Genomic DNA, 14,666 nt, shown 5'->3' with positions numbered 1-14,666 from the left:
CTGGAGGGTGAAGCTAGAAAAGTACTACTTGATGTGACTGCTGCTGATCTTGAGAACCCACTAGCTATTTCCAGAGCACTGGAGAGACGTTTTGGAAACACTGCCCCTGCAGTTGTGATGCGGCAGAGGTTTAATGAGCGGATGCGGGGTCCTGGAGAGAAGCTAGGAGTTTTTGCAGCGGAACTGCGCTACCTGGCTCAAAGAGGATTCCCCGATTTCGATGATGCAACCCGCTTTGTGCTAACGAAGGAGGCATTCATCCGTGGCCTGCAGCCCATCCCATTACGGCAGCAAGTCCGGCTCGCAGACCCACAGACCTTGGGAGCAGCTCTAGAGAAAGCACTGGTGGTGGAGGACATCTTCCTGGAGGGTTTTGAAAATGGCTCCACGCAGACATTGACACGACCTAAGGCTCAAACGTATAAGCCTCCTAGACCCAACCCTCCTCCGCTCGGCACAGAGAGCCCACCGTTGCCCCCAGAGGGTCGACAGAGTCAAGCCTGCTATAATTGCCACCAAAAAGGCCATACATGGCGCTTTTGTCCAGCTCCTGTCACCGCTCCGGAGGGTTCAGCGCCGGGAAACGGGCGGGGCTCGGTGTAGAGGGGAGTCGACCGAGCCAACCCTTGCCCCCCAGAGACTGTGACACTCAACCGGTGATTAGAATACTCCACCTCCCCTCTGCTCACGCCCTTTGCTCCCTTGACACCTTCCCCACAGACTGCTGCAGAATACCTGTACTGGTCAATGGTCAAGGGACCCATGCCCTGCTGGACTCAGGCTCCACTGCAACTGTTCTACACCCGGATCTCCTGCCAGCCGGAACTCAACCCCAAGCCACCGAGGTCCCTCTCATTACCATCACCGGGGGAGAGGCTCCCATGCTGGGGAGGTGTGAAGCACACATCCAAGTAGGAGCATATTCAGTGCGGCAACCGGTCTGGGTTGCAAAACTCAGAGAGAACTGTGTGATTGGACAAGACTTTCTGTTTAGGGCAAGAGCAACATTGGATTTTAATGCACAAGCTATTACCTTTCCAGGCGGGGAGTCTATCCCCTTCCTCAAGGAGGGCGCCGGGGACGTTGTAGTGCAGGGAGACCCACCAGGTTGGCTGGATCCTCCACAGTGGGGGCCCCCTTTCGCAGAGAGCCCTATTCCCCCACTGGATGAAAACCACCCACCATCAGACTCGGTGGTACACGGCCAGCCACCGGTACCGGCCATTGTACAGACCGCAACTGTAACCCCCGAGGCTGAAATGGAAGCCGCAGCGAATTCAACGGTCGCAGACCTTTGGGAGGAGAATCGGGAGGGCCTGACCTCAGATCAACAGGATAAGCTCTGGGACCTTTTGTATAAGTATCGACACAGTTTTTCCACCCACCCCAACGATGTAGGCTGCACACACTTGGTCCAGCACTCTATCAAAACAGGGGACGCACAGCCAATCCGGCAACGGCCTAGGCGAGTCCCCTACGCCCGCCAAGCAGCTGCTAACCAAATGATACAAGAGATGAAAGAGGCTGGCATTATCGAACCTTCAGAAAGCCCCTGGGCTTCCTCGGTCGTAATGGCCCCAAGAAAGGCCGGAGGCTGGAGGTTTTGTGTCGACTATCGGCCGTTGAACGACAAGACTGTAAAAGACTCCTATCCACTGCCTCGGATAGATGAGTCTCTTGACTATGTGGCCGGCTCTGCATGGTTTTCCTCTTTGGACCTCCGGAGCGGTTATTGGCAGGTGGCCATGGCCCCAGAGGACAAAGCCAAGACTGCCTTCACCACAGGACGTGGCCTGTGGCAGTTTACAACCATGCCATTCGGGTTGTGTAATGCCCCAGCAACATTCGAAAGGCTAATGGAGAAGGTCCTCGCTGGTGTGCCCCCGGAGCGTTGTCTCATCTACTTGGATGATCTCCTCGCACATGGACCCAGCTTTGACTCCGCGCTCGAGAACCTGAGGGAGGTTTTAGAGCGGATCAAGGGTGCAGGCCTAAAGCTTCATCCTGGGAAGTGCATGTTGCTGCGACGTGAGGTCTCCTTCCTGGGGCACCGAGTCAGTGGAGCCGGCATCAGGACGGAACCGGACAAGGTTGGAGCCGTCCGGGACTGGCCCACCCCCACAGATATCCACCAGCTGAGGTCCTTTTTAGGATTAGCGTCCTACTACCGGCGTTTTGTGGCGGGATTCTCGACGGTCGCTGCGCCTATGTTCAGCTTGATGCGCAAGGACACACCCTTTAAGTGGGGACCTGACCAGGATGCAGCGTTCCAACAGCTGAAGCACGTATTATGCGAAGACCCGGTGCTGGTTGCCCCTAACCCAGAGCTGCCATTCCTCCTTGACACGAATGCCAGCAACACGGGCATTGGCGCTGTACTCTCGCAGTTAACCCTAGAAGGAGAGCGGGTTGTTGCGTATCACAGTCGCACCCTTGATAAACCGGAGAAGAACTACTGTGTAACTCGCAAAGAACTGCTGGCGGTGATTGATGCTGTGGGGCATTTCAAGCATGTCCTCTGTGGCCTCCCATTCATCATCAGAACCGACCATGCTGCGTTGAAGTGGCTTATGTCCTTTAAGGAACCGGAAGGACAAGTAGCAAGGTGGATCGAACAGCTCCAGGCTTTTCAGTTCACCATACAACATAGGGCTGGAGAAATGCACACGAACGCAGACAGTCTCTCTCGCCGGCCGTGCGCCCCAGGTTGTTCCCACTGTGACCGTGCTGATGAGCGGGAAGCGGTGAACCTGAACCCGGGGATGGTGGTCTGTCGGGCCCTCTTACCCAACAATGCGAATAGGTGGAGAGAGATGCAGCTTGAAGACCCTGACCTTAAAATGGTCATGGGATGGCTGGAGTCCGACGTGCGGCCGCCTTGGGATGAGGTGGTTGCCCTCTCTGCCACCGTCCGAGGACTCTGGTCTCAATGGCCGGGAGTGGAACTCCAGGAAGGAGTCCTGAAGAGGTGCTGGTGGGAACCCGCCACCGGAGAGGAACGCTGGCAAGTCGTTGTACCTAAAGACCTCCGCAAAGAAGTGCTCCAGGTGCATCATGGATCCCCTGGAGTTGGACACTTCGGAGTAACAAAGACGTTGCGGCGACTAAGACAGACATTCTATTGGGGCCTGAGCCGGAGGGATGTTGAGGACTACTGCCGCCGCTGTGATGCCTGTACGGCTCGTAAAGGACCCCAGGGCCAGTCCCGTGCACCCTTGCAGCAACATTGTGTGGGGGCACCGATGGACCGAGTAGCCGTCGATATACTGGGGCCACTCCCCCGTACTACTGGAGGGAATCGGTATGTGCTAGTCGCCATTGACTACTTCACAAAATGGCCGGAAGCGTATCCCCTGCCTGACCAAGAGGCAACCACCGTAGCAGAGGCCTTGGTGCAAGGGATGTTCAGCCGCTTTGGCACCCCCTCTGAGCTTCATTCCGACCAAGGACGGAACTTTGAGTCACAGGTTTTCGCAGCAATGTGTAGCCAGCTTGGCATTAAGAAAACTAGGACCACCCCACTTCACCCACAAAGCGACGGTTTAGTGGAACGGTTCATGAGGACCTTGGGTGCTCAGCTGGCCATCACCACTGCCCCGGATCAAAGTGACTGGGACCTGCAGATACCCCTCATCCTCATGGCTTACCGCAGTGCAGTCCAAGACTCAACCGGCTGTACTCCGGCGTTGTTGATGTTGGGCCGGGAGCTCAGAACGCCACCGGAGTTGATGTATGGACGGCCTCCGGATGCACCTGATGCCTTGGCTGGTCCGGAGTATGCCAGGCGGCTGCAGGATCGTCTAGAAAAGGCCCACAGCTTCGCCAGAAACCAGTCTCAACAGGCAGGTGTCCGCCAAAAGCGGGTCTATGACGTGCACGTCAAAGGTCAGGATTTCCAGGCTGGGGACCTTGCCTGGGTGTATGGACCAAAGAGAGTGAAGGGCCGTTGCCCCAAGCTGGATAGCACATGGGTTGGCCCTTGCTACGTGGTCGAGAGAGTGGGGGAGGTGGTTTATAGGGTCAAACTGGTTCCCAGAGGGCGCACAGTGGTACTGCACCGGGATAGGATGGCACCTTACAAAGGGGACCAACAGCCAGCCTTTCCTGTGACCCCTACTAGAGCACGGCGCGGGCCCCCCCGCCGAAGGAGAGACCCACCGATGCAGCCACTGGATGTCCTTCAAGGGGAGGTGGTGACCCCGCTGGGAGCAATAGTGCCACGGAATACTACTCCACAAGTGAATCATGGAGTAAGGAGGTCGCAGAGGGAGCGACGGATGCCGGTTCGCTTTCAAAGTGTTGCTCTACCTCGGGGACGAGGAATTACCGGGGGGGGCAATGTAGCGACCCTGCAGTGCTGAACTGGGAGAGACTCACAAGGGGATTGTTGGGGGGAAGACGTTGCCCTAGTTAGCCGGATAGGGCGGGGAGAAAAAGGGGGTGGGGTTTTACAAGTGACCGGAAGAGGGTCAAGCTACGGCGGGAGAGCTAGTGAGGGATCCTGGGAGAGCTAAGAGACAATACCGCTACCTATCTTTGTTGTTTTGGGCAGTCTTCCAACCCCGGGGTTTAGTCTGTTTGTAGGGTAATAAAACCCGGATAAATTACAGCCATCGTGTCCTCCTCATTTAAGTAGTTAGCCACCCGTGCGGCGGAGCCGCGAACGCTACAGTATGTTAACTTCCTGCCAGTAACTGATACAACTTAAAAAAGAAAATTACAAACAAAAATCCCAATATTTCAGAAAATATAAGGACACAGAGCTGGAAGAAGTACTCAGATTGTGTTTTTAATTAAAAGTAGAAGAACCAGAGTGTAGGAATACTCTGTTACAAATAAAAGTCCTGCATTCAAAATGTTACTGAAGTAAAAGTACAAAAGTGTTAGCATCAAAATATACTTAAAGTACCAAAAGAAAAAGTAATTTTTTCAGAGTAATATATATGATATATTTTTTATTATAATAACCCTTATCAACGCTGGTAAAGGTGCAGCTAGTTTTAATGACTTTGTATGCTGCAGGAGAGCTGCATTTACTCCAGGTCTGATTTAAGAGTTGATAGACATGGAGATAGACATATGACTGTCATGTGTATTGCTTACGTGGGCCTTAGCCAGGGACGTGCACAGACATTTGGAGGGGCTATTGCTCTAAACTGGAAAAAGGGCCTCTCTCCCCCCCCCCGGAAAAAAAACACAAGACCTTTTGAAAATTCTAACTTGTTTTTAATGTAAAAGGTTCATAACATAAAAACAGAACACTGTCATTGCAAGTGACACTCAGTTGACCTTTTATGTCCACTGCTAAATTCGTTATTCAGGCACCTTTTTAGTTGTGCGGTCCATATCTCATTAAAATATCTAATGTTAGTAACTATTAAAGAAAGAATGATGACAATTCTGTTTTAATGTAGTTTAAATGCTGTGCAGAAATTCTGATAAAAATAGGGCTTCTAACTAATTACCTTAAATAAACTCACTAATGAATGAAACCAGTTCAATACGCATTATTCTTATTCTTATCATTCTTTATGAGCGCAGTAACGGTAAGATATCTAATTACTTATTTATTTAGTATTCCATAACTTAATAAAAGAGATGGTCAAACTGAAGGGGAGACATGGCAGAAATCCTACAATGAAGCGGGACAGTGAAGTGTTCTCCGTGAGAGGGTGATCATTAAAAGAGAGCGAGCGGCCCCATCGAGGGAGTTTACGGAGCAGAGTAAAAGACACAGAAAGAAAGAAGCACAATAACAAGTATATTTAGTTTTTTTTTTTTTAAATAACCGACGGTGTGAAGAGGAAGTAAAGTCCCCTGATTTGTCCTTTATACTCTAACGCCAGGCAGGCATTTGGTGTGATCACCATAGCCATATGAGGCCGGAGGGCTTTCCTTTGCTTCCAGCTGTCAGATTGTAAACGAAGTCACGTGACTGGGGGCAGATGACAGCGCTGAAAAGGTGTGTTATCATGTTGATTCGGCCACAATAGAAAATAAAATAAAAACTGCTCTCTCCAGAGGGGCAGGTCAGACAAAAATGGCAAACGGGCTGTTGCCCGGACAACATTAGCCCGTACCTATGCACGTCCCTGGCCTTAGCTAATCTGAACTAAACACTGAATACTGCTTTGAACCGGTATTCTGCATCTTGTGACTGTAACACACCCTCTCTTGTATTTAAGGCATTTGAAGGGCTCTGTTATGGGAACTCTTTATCCCACGCAGCTCTGTGTGTGATGACCACTTCCATTCCTGCAAGGATAATACATACATTTATCCTGATATTGAAGCTCAAGCCGGTGACGAGTGATATTTTCCTAACATTACCCTTACAACCTTTCATTAGTAATGTTATATTTATGAATGAAAACCAATAATGTAAAAGCATTTGAGTCTAAAGATGTGAATCAAAATAGACTATCTTCACGATCACTCTAATTATTTTCAATCCCTTTTCTTTTCCCACTTCCAAATCAAGCAGCTGACTAAATGAGGTTTGCTTCTTTAAACAAATAAATCAGATGTTGCCACAACAACTGTGAGCCAATCATCTCTTTCCTGTTGTTGTGCTTGTCAATGTTGGATTTGATTAGATTTCATTATTGGGGGAATACATTAGTGATCAACTGCCACCTGGGGAATCTCACCCCAAATACCAATACACTTAATCAACAAATAACATAAACACGTTCAGTGAACCAGTTTGAACAGATACATCATAATAAACTGGGTGTGTATATAATAAGCTTGTTAATGCTTTCAAGGAAGTGGAAAGGACTGATAGAAGGAAACAGAAATGTTGTTAAAATATACTATAAATATCAAATACCCACAGTTAGGCGGCTTTTAATATTACAGCCCATGATTGTTGAACAGCCTAAAAAAGACCAGAGGACCTGGTTTTTAATTGATATGTTTACACTAAATCCAAGACCAAACAGTTTTCACCTTGGCCAGGGTAAGTCAGTACGTTTTTCCAAGTAAATTCGAACTGCACCCATTGTTGCACCACAACTATGCATCATACTTTTGAGGAAACGAAAGTGAGAGGTGTATTAAACGTAACACTCTGAATTCACTTGGCTGTTTCATGTACTTTTGTAAACTGTTTTAACCAGTTTACAACCTTCTTTCTAGTGCAGTATTTCTGTAACTGTAAAACATATTGATATTTCTATCAATCATTCAAACTTTATTTTATATACAGAAGCACTTTTCATGCACAAAAGGTAAGTACGCCGTCAAAGAACACAAATAAAAAATGTTAACCAAGTAACATATAACTTTGTGATTGATCAACTTTTAAAAGCAGTAGAAGCCAATTCACACAGGACTGAATAAAACAAGAATACAATAAATAAACAATACAATAATACGATTATAATTAATACAAATGATTATTTATTATTTTTAACATACATTTTTTTTTACTTTACTGAGAAAATCATGAAACAAAAGACAACAATGTGTGATTATTTGAAGTTACATGAGTGTGAGCTTCAAGCTGAACTTGGATTCTCAGTCAGTTAAACTGTCACATACATCTTACCAAAATGAAGTATTGTTCACTTCAACATAATCTCCCTCCTCCACCTCAGCGCCCGTCGGGACCTGGCAAATCTGAATGAAGCCGTTGTCACCCAAAAAGGGTTTGACTACTGCATTGCTGAAATATGGTGTAATTTATTTTATTAAACAATATTTAATTAATTCAATCCAATTTTCTCTCAAAATTGCAAGGATTGTATCAGGGAACTCTGGGGGAAATTTGATTGAGTCAATGCATTCCGATCCACGCTCCAAATGCTGACTTTTCAGAAATCCTTCAGAACTGTTTGCCAACCCGCAAAGAGCACTGTGAGCAGACTTAAAGGCTATTTGTACGTCTCTGTCATCTTTAAACTTTTTGATATGAGGGCGTATAGCATCATTTTTTTCTCTTAATTTTTTTGTGTCCAGTGTAAAGCGGATTTCCTGTTCAACATCTGGATAAAGAGCACTGATCATACTTAAGACGTCAGAATACGAGAAATCTTTAAGGATATCTGATCCACTTAGCCCCCAAGGCTCTGAGAAGTACACTACAGTCACAATGTCAAATGTACTGTCCCATTGATGGGCTTTCTGATAAAGTTGAGTCATACAGTCACAATATTTCTTTCCTCTCTTTAAACATGGACTACAATAGGTATATATAAAAATCTTTCGAACTTTGATTCCAAATTCCTTTAATAATTTATCAATTTCTTCAATTAAAGTTTCCTCACTGTGTTTGGTAAATTTGGGGGAGGAGGCTAATTTGTTAGGATGAACTGGATAAACAAGTTTACACTTAGTTCTTTCACCATTTTTCATTAAAACTTCAGCATAGGCATATTGATTATGGTGGTCCTTAAGACGGTGTTTTAGGAAAGATGGCCAAGGTCTACCATCCAATGCTGCATCAATACTGAATCCAGGTTGCATCTTTGAAAAAAACGTCATGAATTTTGTAAAAAGCTTTTTGTCAGGAACATTTGTTTGTTGCTCAATATTATCCTCTTTTCTTCTTTCTACACAGGGTTTTGAAAAAAAAAACTAGCATTTGTTTTCTAACTCAAAGAAACTGTATGAAGTGGCTGCTTATAAACCCTCCCTTAGCCAATCGTTGTGGCCAATCTTTGGTAGCCATGCCCAGTTTGCTTACATATGCAGATGCGTGGGAGCCGGATGTTTCTTATAGGTTTCACTTTCGTTTTTCTTCAAAAGGTGTGTAAAATGAAACTTTCCTGAATCCCAAGGGGCAAAAAAAGCAGACAATCGACATACATTTAATTTATTTATTTATGTAAATGTATTTCTCTTTCAAAGCACTCACTTAGTATGTTAACTTCCTGCCAGTAACTGATATAACTTAAAAAAGAAAATTACAAACAAAAATCCCAATATTTCAGAAAATATAAGAACACAGAGCTGGAAGAAGTACTCAGATTGTGTTTTTAATTAAAAGTAGAAGAACCAGAGTGCAGGAATACACTGTTACAAATAAAAGTCCTGCATTCAAAATGTTAAGTAAAAGTACAAAAATGTTAGCATCAAAATATACTTAAAGTATCAAAAGTCAAAGTACTTAATATGCAGATTGGACCATTTCAGAGTAATATATATGATATGTTTTTATTATAATAACCCTTATCAACGCTGGTAAAGGTGCAGCTAGTTTTAATGACTTTGTATGCTGCAGGAGAGCTGGATTTACTCCAGGTCTGATTTAAGAGTTATTATATTTCACATTATTTATCCAAATCTGTCAAGTAACTAAAGGTATTACATAAATGTAGTGGAGTAACAGTACAAGATTTACCTCTGAAGGAGCTAAACATGGAAATACTCAAGTAAAGTACAAGTACTTCACAATTGTACTTAAGTTCAGTACTTGAGTGAATGTACTTAGGAACTTTCCACCACTGACTGTTTTTACAACCAAGTCCAATTCAATTATATTCAAAATGTGTTACCTGTTGGGAAAATACTGAATGTACTCTTCTAATATCCGAGTAGTACATGATAAGAAAGGCCATACGTAGCTGTGTACATGAAAGGATGTATGATTACCTAGAAGAGCGTCAGGACACACTGTTTTAGACATATGATGCTATGTGACAACGATTAACATGATGATTCAGCCTCTATGGAGATAGACATACTGTATGATTGTCATGTTTATTGCTTACGTGGGTCTTAGCTAATCTGAACTAAACATTGAATACTGCTTTGAACTGGTATTCTGCATCTTGTGACTGTGACACATCCTCTCTTGTATATAAGGCATTTGAAGGACTCTGTTCTGGGAACTCTTTGTCCCACGCAGCTCTGTGTGTGATGACCACTTCCATTCTTGCAAGGATAATACATACATGTATCCTGAATTGAAGCTCAAGCCGGTGACGAGTGATATTTTCCTAACATTACCCTTACAACCTTTCATTAGTAATGTTATATTTATGAATGAAAACCAATAATGTAAAAGCATTTGAGTCTAAAGATGTGAATCAAAATAGACTATCTTCACGATCACTCTAATTATTTTCAATCCCTTTTCTTTTCCCACTTCCAAATCAAGCAGCTGACTAAATGAGGTTTGCTTCTTTAAACAAATAAATCAGATGTTGCCACAACAACTGTAAGCCAATCTTCTCTTTCCTGTTGTTGTGCTTGTCAATGTTGGATTTGATTAGATTTCATTATAGGGGGAATACATTAGTGACCAACTGCCACCTGGGGAATCTCACCCCAAATACCAATACACTTAATCAACAAATAATTGATTTTGGGTGAAGTAACTCCAGTAAATACTACATTCTTTCTCCTTCCTCACTTCAATTGGCCCCCTTTTGTGTCTTCTGGGTTACTCCTGAATGGTTCTGGTTTAAAAAAGAACTCTCAAGTCAGGGTCCTCATCTGCACTTGACCATGATAGAAATCCTGAGTTGTTGTTTTTGGTGATCACCAGTTGGCTTTAAGTTTACTGGGCCTGAGTTTTTTTTTCTTTTTAACTGAGCGGAAAGAAGTTGGTTGAAACATCCTCATTGCTGTTTCACACGTAAAGATCGCCACTTATAACTACAGCTCTGCTCACCCCCCATGTCCTAGCTTATGCAATTGTCTTGCTTTACTGGAGGACTTTGATCAAAACTGTTTTGGTTCTCTATTTTAACTTCTTGCATATTGGGCATCTCAGCTTGTGGAAGAGTTCAGCTTCCCTGCAGCGGCCTGTTTATCTCCTGAGTGAGTCTGACTCTGCTAAGTTAACGCCTCGCTCTCAGCAACTTGCTTCCTCACTGCTTTAATGTGACTTTCATCTCGTACAGTACTGCTGACGGAGTGGTTTGTTTAGTGTCGGCTTAGTTATCCTGCATATAGACTCCACCCTGTTATTTAACACACTTCTGTTCTTTTGGTCATAAGATGTTGGTAAAAAGTATGTTTGGTTGTTCATAGCCAGGCCTCTTAGGATAAAGCTATAACCCCCGTTCAATACATAGTCATGTGAGCAACATCTGCTTTCATCACAGTTGAGGTGTGTGTATTGTTTGTGTTCAAGAAAGTCACAGAGTAGCTCTGCACTTTTCCCCTCCTTTCCCCCAGCTGCGTGGTGACACTCTGCCTCGTTGTAATATGTATATAATAACCAGGATTAAGCAAAGCAATATGGAAATAATTGAACCACAATTAGCATCAGGAGACAGAGGAATTTGTTTCTGATCCCCGTGCTGTTGTTCCAGATGTGGAGGAAGTGTCAGACCAGGCTCCAGGTGTTTCTCAACATACTGGACTTGTGTTCTGTGGTGGGCTCTTCTGGTGGCCAGCCACTGCCTTTATGGTGGTTTCTTCCAAGAGTTCTAATGAGAGATTTAAAAGCATGATACTACTTCTGCACTCAGCACTGCTGTCTGCGGAGTAACACTAGTTTGAACCCCTAGGGGGAGACAAACCCCACCTCGACTGCGGGCAGAGTTAATAAATAAGATGTGAACACAATGTAAATAATAATCTTCACTGTAGAAACAGTATAAGCTTGCTTGCCTTACTCATTCTCTGGGCTTAAACACATTTAATGTTTTAATAATTTGTTTGCTTTTTGAAATTCTTACTCTTGACCAATCTTATGTTTTGAAACCTGAAGAAGCTGGAACTCCAGTGTGGACTTCTGGTGTTAGACGTCTTGATTTTTGTATTTAATTTTTGTATATTTAACATGTTATTTTGTATTTTCTCGTTAATTTTAACTTCTCTTCCTCACAAAGTAGGAAATAACAGACTCAGTATAAACTGATGTTTGCACATATCGTGCTAAGTACTCTACTCAGATCAGTTCTTACGTATTTAGGACCAACACTTGTTTACAACATACAAAAGACATGATTTCTTATCAGGATTCAACACTTTGTTTTGATCTTGTGTCCATGCCATTTGCAGAAATGTGTTAATTTATTTCCTCTGTTTTAAATCAATCCTGTAAACAGGTATTTTTATTTGTATATGGTTTGTGCCAATTCTTAAAGCTCCATGTGAAAAATAATTACAATGTGTGCTGAGACAATGGTATCTGACAAGGTCATGTATCAGTAATGAAACTACTAATAAAGGAAATCAAATCAGAGGGTCACTATCTTTTGTGCTGTTGAAAACAATCCCTGTGTAGCTTGAGGAAGGAGCAACCTCCATATATCTTGTTTTATTTAAAAAACTAAATTAAACAATCAAATAAATACGACTTTTGTTATGCTCTGATTTTGCGCTGTTGTTGCGCTGATGTGAAAGCAGCTGGAGAATGACTTGGTTCTGAAAAAAGGCATAGTCATAGTACAGGTATCTTTACGTCAAAAAACACAGGATAGTAACTCAAAAGTATAGAAAATCATTGTGTAGTATTTTCTAAAACTATAAAATACCATAAAAAGGTATATAATATAGTATCTTTAACCAAATTCAAATGGGTTTGTCGTAAAAAACGGTTTAGTGTGTCGAAAAATATGAGAAAACAAGTCATAGCATATTGTGTTGAAAAAAAGTCAAAATATAGTCTTTTGCAAAAATATACAACTATGGTATTTTATTTTGAAATGTATCCAAAATAAATATCTGAGTAGTATCTGAAAAAAAATGTGTCTAAAAATATCTTGAAAATCAAGCCGGTTCGACGAAAAAAGTCAAAGCCATATATACTGTGGAAAAATATCATAAAATAATTCAAAGTGTGTTTTTGCGAAAAAAAAAAAATGTATGTAGTACAATGTCATAGAATATCATAGTATAGTATGCTGTGAACTTAATAAAAAATCATACTATACTATGATCATACATCACATTTTTCAACATACTATACTATTATAGTATGTTGGAAAAAGGAAAGTCTAAGTATAGTATGTGGAAAGATATCATAGAAAAACGTTACTGTCGTGTTTCATAAGATATCTGAGAAAAGGTCATAGCATGACTTTCTATTTAGCTGACGCTTTTATCCAAAGCGACGTGCAATAATAGCAAATTGTATAATATATATTTTTTAAAACATCATAGTATATATAAGTAAGACACATGTTTTTAGTCAAACATGTACAAAATAATTGTAGAGTAGGTCAAAAATATCCTTAAAAGTATATCATGTTGAAAAAATTCATAGTAAAGTATTTGAAAATAGAGCATGTGAAAAAAGACATAGTATATTAGGTATAAAAAAGTCAAAGTTTAGTGTTTATACAAAAACTCATAGAACAGCATGAGATAAAACAATTAAAGTATAGTTTGTCAGAAAACAATATCATAGTATAATATGTAAACAAATATCACCAAAAAAAAAAAAAAAACTTTATACTAAAAATGAAAACACCTCTAAACTTCTCAGAAATCCCACACCTGTGCAGGCGTATCAGAGGCAGAGAGATATTCCTGTGACAAAGACGCACAACGACTGAATGGTTGTTCCCTTTCCCCTTCTTCTATATTGTTAGGTAACATAAAGGAACAAGTATAGTTCAAACTACTTTGTCCTGTCAAATTCTGCATTATGTTATTTAACTCATTTTGGCAGGAGATCCAGTTGATGATTTTGGGGTATAGTCAAATGTGGATTATGTCCTTCCTGCCTTTACTCCATCCACCCTCTATCTCTTTGTCCATTTCTTTGTCCTCGCCTACTTACGTGTCTCGCTCATGTCCACACACCTGTTGAACAGGCAGGGACATTTAGTTGCTAATGAGGGAACAAAGCCAACACAGTTTCAATGTGAGTTTTTATTCTTTATTTCATTTAAGAGCTCAAGACAGATGCAGACAACAAACATCCAGACAAAAACTTGAGTTCAAAAATAATTAGCGCACTAATTACAATTGGAACCCAACGTTATTATATTATCAATGAAAAAAAAGCATCCCTCCAAAACCTGTACCAATAGTAATAATTCAACACAGTCTGAATGCCTTTTAGTGTTAAAAAAAAGCCCAAAAACCTTTGTTTAACTAAAAAAGGTTAAGGTCAATGTTTTATTAAATTCAAATATATACATATAAATATATATATTTTACGTGTATATAAATATATCAAAATATAGTAATGACAATCAAATTAAATGTTGTGTCACATAAATTCTGACCAAAATGAAGTATTATCCAATTCAACATAATCTACCTCCTCCACCTCAGCGCCCGGCGGGACCTGGTATATCTGGAAGAAGCCGCTGTTACCCAAAAATAACCTAAGATCACTGATAAAGAGTTTGACTACTGCATTATTGAAGTCTGTTGCCAATTGTTTTATAATGGGAGACATTGAACAATAGTTAACCAATTCAATCCAATTTTCTCTCAAAATTGCAATGATTGTATCAGGGAACTCAGGGGGAAATTTGATTGAGTCAATGCATTCCGATCCACGTTCCAAATGCTGACTTTTTGTAAATTTTTCAGAACTGTTTGCCAACCCGCAAAGAGCACTGTGAGCAGACTTAAAGGCTATTTGTACGTCTCTGTCATCTTTAAACTTTTTGATATGAGGGATTATGGTCTTATTTTTTTGTTTTAATTTTTTTATGTCCAGTGCAAAGTGGATTTTCTGGTCAACATATGGATAAAGAGCACTGCTGGTACTTGAGATGTCAGAATACGAGAACTCTTTAAAGATA

The sequence above is a fragment of the Notothenia rossii genome (assembly GCF_949606895.1).
Source record: "Notothenia rossii genome assembly, chromosome: 3".
Classification (NCBI taxonomy): Eukaryota; Metazoa; Chordata; class Actinopteri; order Perciformes; family Nototheniidae; genus Notothenia; species Notothenia rossii.
Note: the sequence above shows the minus strand (reverse complement) of the source record.